We start from the raw sequence: 6419 nt of genomic DNA, 5'->3' as shown, positions 1-6419 counted from the left end.
CAACGAATAATTTCTCTGTTAGTTGATCCTTAAGTGAAGGTACTTAACAATTTGACCACAGAATGCCTAAAACAGGAAATGAGTTGTTTTTGAATGTAATAAATGAGCAGGTGGCTGAAGCAATCCATATTGACTGAGTATAGTGGATTCACACTGAGGCTAACAACGCCTTTTATTGATAATCTTCCACCATCTGTTCTGATGATTTATTCATACTAAGAAAAAGGCAGGTGAGAAGAGAGAATGCAAATAGGTGGCAATGCTTAAGTTCTGAATCGTGCTGTGATTTTGCAGAAAGGATCAATGCTACTCTTGCTTTTAAAGTAATTACAGTACTTGATCCAGCAACTCTACTGGTTAACTTCTTCATTGTTGCTGCATTTGCTGATAGGGATGATAAGAAGGTACTCCCAGTAATGTCAAACTCATAAAGGAAAATGGAGCTCATCCTAATGGAATTTAAATTCTGTTTGGTTCTGTCCCTTTGAATCTGGCAGGAGGAGAAGGGTAATTCACATGTTAGCAGCCAACTAAATTAACTAGAGTGAGTTCACAAAGTAGTATTGTAAATAGAAGGGGGGTAAATACATTCATAGTGATGTGGAATGTATAAATAGAGCTGGCACAGTGTCTGGCACTTGTTGAGGGGAGTCCTTGAGAAGAGAGATCTGTAAAAGATGAAAATGGACCAGGGAATTAAAAGAATAGACAGTGGAAAGAGGGAAGATGAGCCTTTCTGTGAAATCAAAAGCAAGATATATCCAAGTACATGGAATGACTTAAAGAAGACAAAAACCAGGAGATTAGAGGGAGGCTAAATGTGAGTTGGAGAAAACTGGAAGGGGGGGTGGATGGTAGGAGAACGTGAGCATACAGACAAACCTTTATATCAAGGGATGTAGAATTTATTAATTCTAGAGTTTGGAATAGAAATAGAACTGTGATTAAAAAAAGAAAGAAAGAAAGAAGATGGCTAATGACAGGGAAGGAGGTGCTACCTACAAAGTAATAGCCAAGAGGTAGATGCTGAAAGGATTTTAAAAGAATTAAAAAAAACCCCAAAAAACCCCAAAACCACATCAGAGCTTATTTGGTGTTAAAAGAAAAAGACAGTTTCAAAACATTGCCAAAAGGTTTTTGTCCTAGAGTATCTATGCATGGATAACTAAAGGAATTTGACTCCTATGAAGAAAACAAAACAACAAAAACAAAAAATGAAACTCCAACTTAGTCCTAAAAAGCCAAGGGGGAAGAGATAAGGGCTTCATTTTATCTTCTTTCTCATTAAAACGGAATTTTAATGTGGATACTACTTATAATTTCCCTTTTCTTCACTTAAATATATATGGTTTCCATGAAAATTTGTACAATGTGGATCCTACAGGAGCTAATTCACTTCTCTAGAACTAATTTCAAATATATAATTTTTGATGTTCCAGTCTGGACCAGTGATATCCTTGGTATAGGGAATTCCTAGTATGGCAATTCCTTTCCCTGATGCTAATCAGGAACTCATCTGCAATTTTCATTTTAGCGAATTTCCTAGGTCACTGAGAGGCATATATGTGTATGTATGTATATATATATACATATATGCATATTCAGCTTTTATGATATATTGAGAACTCCCTTGCTATATATATATACTGGCTAGTGCAGGGGTCTAGATCAATAGTACAAAGGATCTCAAATTTTTTATTTCTTCATATGTCTGGTAAGGAATATGCCCATCTTAGGTGTTCCTGGAATATTTTGCCAACAGAAGTACCTGGCCCCAAGTTGTAGAAAGCTGTAATAATACTAATAGTCCTATCAATTTGCATTTACAGGTTCAATTTTAAGATGCTTTATATGCTTTCTCTCATTCATATAAGGCAAGACATTAAAGTGCTATGACTGACTTAGGAGTCTTTGAACTCCTTTCCTCGGCTGTGTGAATTGCTCTGCACCACACCATCTTAGTGATATAATGTGTATCTCGAACTCCAGGTGAGAATCTAATGGAAGAGAGCCAGATAATACTATCAAACTGTTCCCAATTTCTTCCTTTCTAAAGTGAGGGGAGTTGTCCAAGCAATTTTCTAATTGAAGCGGGGAAGGGAGGACCCAGTAAATGCTTAACAATCAGCTCTAAAAAAAAAAAAAAAAAAAGAATTCATGACACACATTTAGATTTAATTTACATTATTAACATTTTTCATCATAATTTTAGGTTTAGATAATCAGTAAAACAATGAACCAAGTCCTGATTTGTAGCATTTCCAACTTTTGAGGTAAAAATGCTTATATGGGAGTTCTGTGATTCCTACCTTTCAGAGCTCTTGGACCACAGAAGTCCTTATTAGTAAAAACAGGGAATTTTGAATGTCTAGGTCCCAATAGTTTTTGTATCTGGAATCTTCAAAGATGCTTTCCTTTAGTATGTGTGTGTGTGTGTGTGTGTGTGTGTGTGTGTGTGTGTATTATTTTTTTTTCTTCTCCATCTAACTGAACCTAGATATGTCTGGTTCAACTGAATAAAAGTAATATTAGTCATTTATGTGAATATTTATGAGAGGTAGCTCTAGTCTAATGTAATAGATAAAAGCTGACCTCAGAGGCAGGAGAATCTGGCTTCAGTTTACTTGCCTCTAACACATACTGGCTATCTGACATTGTCCAAATCACTTAACTTTTTAGTGTACCCCAACCTCCCCCCACCCCCCACCCCCATTTTTTTAGACTCTTAACTGAAGGATAGGTGCAAATCTGCATCGGCAAGGAATTTCCTCACCAGAGGTTCCTTACATCCATAAAATCATAAGTCCAGGTGAAAAAAAAAAAAAAGAAATGTTGGACTGACTTCCCACTTGTACCTAATTAACATGCCGCCCAAAAATGAAAGTTCCCAATTCCAAAGTCCTTGGCACTACATAGAGTTCAACATCAGAAACAGATCTATTTTGAATCAATGGAAATGACACTAATAAAGAAGATTCATTATTTTCTGCTTTGCCTTTTCAACCTAAAGACCACTGGACTTTTACATCTGCCCTGCAACTGAACCCTCCTTTATGTGCTGTGTCCTCCATTACATTAATTAGAGGGTGAACTCCTTAAGAGCAGGAACTGTTTTTCTCTTTTATTTGATTCCCAGAATTTATCCAAGTGCTTTACAAGTGCTTAATAAAGACTTTTTTTCATGTATTTGTTTCGACAAACTGTGATTTCATGGGTGTAGGTGAAGGTGCTCTTTCTGCCAATGCAACTCCTAGCAGCTGTGTGACCTCTGAAAAGGCTATCAGAGATGTTAGGTTTGAAAAAATACGTGCTGAGGTGTAATGATCATTCATACTACTAAGAATAACAGCTAACACTTTCATGGTACATCAGGTTTGCTTTACATATATTATCTCCTTTGATTCTTACAAGTCTTTGAGCTCACTGCTATTATTATCCTTCTTTTTAAAATTACAAATGAAGAAACAAAGGCTCAGAGTGGTTAAATGATTTGCAAAGGATCACATAGCTGGCAAATATATGAGGCCAGTTGAACTTGGGTTGTTCTGACTTAGCTGTTTATCCACTATACATGCCACCACCAACGTAACACACCATTAAGGTATTATATTAGCTTTGTGCTATTTGATCAATTAAGTCCTACATATGAATAGCTTTCAAAAATGTTATTCATGTAGAATGATCACTTACACATGCCATTAACAATAAGGAAAATAGGCTAAACCACTCTCTTGAGACTGCCATCTTTGAGTTCTAGGAAGGTTTATTGATAATGAGTTTCCTTATGTATCCTTATGCCACTTCTTCTTCATCAGTGTTTCTTTCATTCAAGTCAGGACCAAAAAGATGCAAAAAACGTGTACCCTACAGTCATTTCCCCCTTGGTCTTCTATGAACCTTGTGCAACTTTGTGACATTTCCACAATTTTACATCTTCTTTTCTACCTCAAGCGTGGGCTCCTCTTCTTTAAAAAAAAAATTTAATTTATTTATTTTTAGTTTATAATATTCAGTTCCACAAACTTTTGAGTTCCAAATTTTTCTCCCCCTCCCCTACTCCCTAAGATGGTATACAATCCAATATAGGCTTCACATATACATTCATATTAAACATATTTTCACATCAGTCATATTGCAAAGAAGAATTAGAACCATTTCATCCAATTGAATGAATTATGAGAAAGAAGAAACAAAACAAAAAAGAGAGAGAACAAATAGTATGCTTCGATCTGCATTGTCTCTGTAATTCTGTCTCTGGATGTGGATAGCATTTGTCTTAGAACCTTGCATTGCTGAGAAGAGCAAAGTCTATCAAAGTTGGTCATCACACAATGTGGTATACAAAGTTTTCCTGGTTCTGCTCCCCTCACTCAGCATCAGTTCATAGAAGTCTTTCAAACTTTTTCTGAAGTCCATCTGCTCATCATTTCTTAGAGCAAGCTAGTATTCCATTACAGTCATATACCAGAGCTTGTTCAGTCATTCCTCAATTGATGATCATCCCCCCTATTTCCAATTCTTGGTCACCACAAAAATAGCTGCTACAAATATTTTTGTCCGTGTGGGTCTTTTCCCCATTTGTATGATCTTTTTTGGGATACAGTCCTAGAACTGACATTGCTGGGTATGCACATTTTTGTAGCTCTTTGGACATAGTTCCAAATTGCCTTCCAAAATGATTGGATCAGTTCACAACTCCATCAACAATGCATTAGTGTTCCAATTTTTCCACATCTTCTCCAACATTTATAATTTTCCTGTTTTGTCAAATCTTGGGCTTCTCTTAAGGACAGGATACATTTTGGGGGGGCTCTATACTCCCCCACAAACAAACAAAGAAGACTAAATGATAGCATGAGAAGCAGTTGAATAGCAAACGGATCTCAGAATCAAGATGATCCAGGACTGAGTGTCACCATGACACCAAGTAGCTGTGGTGACCCTGAACAAACTAATGAACATCTCTGTTCACTAGCCAACGCACAAAGAATAGACATTGTAGAATACTTTTCAGTCTTTCTTGGTTGAAGGAATGAAGAACTAATGAAATCACAGATTCCAATTCCTCTTCCCATTATATATGTATATAAACTGAATATGTGTGTATATACATATATATATATACACATATATATGCATATATACATACACACATATATCATAATATAGTATCTGTAGTATTTATATTTATAGTATACATATATAGTATATACCTACATACATATATACATATGTATGTTTTCAATTAATTTTTTTTTGTTTTCAGTTAATAGAGGAGAGATAGCATAACTGTTTGGTAGGTTAGGGGTAGGGACAATTCATCATGTGAGTGTTCAGTCACTTCTCCTCTTATCCAAGGCTGCTTAAGCAAGGGAATTGAGGGAGAAGATGTAATACAAGTATTTTGTATATGAAACTACCCCTTCATCATTCTGCAAGTACAGAATGATTAAATGTTAAAGAAGGACATAGGACCTCAGTTGTATTAAGATAGCTTGCCTGTTGTTTCAGGGCCCTAGTGGTCTGTGCTTATCTCTGTTTTGGTGTGCTCTGTGGTATGTCAGCATTCACTGGAAAATGGCCTAGAAAGCAGATGGTATGTGTGGCAGTCCATCCTCACCTAGTCCCTGGGTATCTTGTGTATCTAGGGCCAGCACAGTACACACCGCCCCCAGAATTCCTGGCACAGGTAGCATTATTCAGGATTCTATGAAGGCCCTGTCCTTTCAGGCTTTGAGAATATTCTAAATGCTTTTATTCAGCCTTGTCTGAATCTGTTCCTGCTATTACAGTGTACATTATAGGTGCCAACAGGGTGATAGTTATTCACCCACATGCTTCTTTCCAGCCTTAACTCTATTATCTGCCTCCAATCCTCCCCTTTTAACAAAATGTTTGCTCACTGTTTACTGCACATGGAATATGTGCTCTTACTTCTATGTCTTTGTTCATGCATTGTCCAGACTCTTTGGAGTTCCTTCTTTATGCTTCTCTATTGCAATACAATGTAATTCGACAAACATTAATTGATTACTCTATGTTAGCACCTGAGAATACAAAGATCAAAAATCAAAATAGTCTTTGACCACAAAGAGTTTATATTCTATTGGCAGAAACTAGATAGATAGGCCTATCTGTTTATTTATGTATGTATGTGTATATATGTATGTATATATGTATGTCAATATATATATATGTTCATGTACATATTTGCATATAATGTAGAATATATCTAATTATATATTACATTTATATATATTCATATATACATATATATCAGATAATTAATACAAAATAAATTGAGGAGGAAAAGTGCACTAACAAAGTGGGAAAGGGGCTTAGAACAGGTTTCCTGGGGGAAACAGATCTTGAGAAAGATGTTTAGAGGATAGGGCTACTACTAACAGGAAGCTAGGTGA

General features: G+C 36.0%; 1 protein-coding gene across 3 annotated transcripts in view; it reads left to right on the top strand.

Moving 5' to 3' along the window:
• CNTN5 (contactin 5) overlaps positions 1-6419 on the top strand; it is a 1560624-nt gene that overhangs the window by 407191 nt on the left and 1147014 nt on the right. The gene's annotated exons all lie outside the window — the stretch shown is intronic.

The sequence above is a fragment of the Notamacropus eugenii genome, chromosome 5 (assembly GCF_028372415.1).
Source record: "Notamacropus eugenii isolate mMacEug1 chromosome 5, mMacEug1.pri_v2, whole genome shotgun sequence".
Taxonomy (NCBI): Eukaryota; Metazoa; Chordata; class Mammalia; order Diprotodontia; family Macropodidae; genus Notamacropus; species Notamacropus eugenii.
The sequence above is the reverse complement of the archived record's forward strand: the minus strand, read 5'-3'. Positions and strand labels throughout refer to the sequence as shown.